At 34.4% G+C, this 556-nt stretch overlaps 1 protein-coding gene across 1 annotated transcript in view; it reads left to right on the top strand.

Annotated features, from left to right (window-relative positions):
- pigf (phosphatidylinositol glycan anchor biosynthesis, class F) overlaps positions 1–556 on the top strand; it is a 5,080-nt gene that overhangs the window by 1,265 nt on the left and 3,259 nt on the right. The gene's annotated exons all lie outside the window — the stretch shown is intronic.

Genomic DNA, 556 nt, shown 5'->3' with positions numbered 1-556 from the left:
ATCCAGGATACTATGCATCCTGATAAAGTTCCCTTGGCCTTTGGAATTAAAAGAACCCCACATCAACGCATACGCTTCACCATACCTAGAGATTGGCATGGTTTTATTTCAGTTCGCCTAATAGCTCGTTGCCTGCTTCTATGGGAATTTAACATAAGGGTGTCTATACTCATGCCCCTGTATTTTAAGGAAGAATGTTTATTTATTTATTTACAATACATTATTCATTCACAAAGAAAATTGATGTCTTTAAAGGTTGGATTTTCCCTCATTTTTAGTTAAGGCAATAAGATCAACAAAAAATAGAAAAACAACAATTTCAGTGCATTGCATGATATAAATATTAGACCCAATTTTAATTAAATTAAAGTTAGCAGACAGTAAAGTCTAAAACCCTGGTTTAAAATAACGTGGACAGCTGAAGCGTAATGAACCTGCACGTACAGCTATAAAGTTCCCTAAGAACTTTTCAAGTCCAAGAAACATTCATACCTGGGTATCAAAGGCTCTATCTAGGCTTGCACCCTTTAACTTTAAGTTTTGTGAACTTTTTTTT

Source organism: Etheostoma spectabile, chromosome 21, assembly GCF_008692095.1.
Source record: "Etheostoma spectabile isolate EspeVRDwgs_2016 chromosome 21, UIUC_Espe_1.0, whole genome shotgun sequence".
NCBI lineage: Eukaryota > Metazoa > Chordata > Actinopteri > Perciformes > Percidae > Etheostoma > Etheostoma spectabile.
Note: the sequence above shows the minus strand (reverse complement) of the source record. Positions and strands in the feature narration are given on the sequence as shown.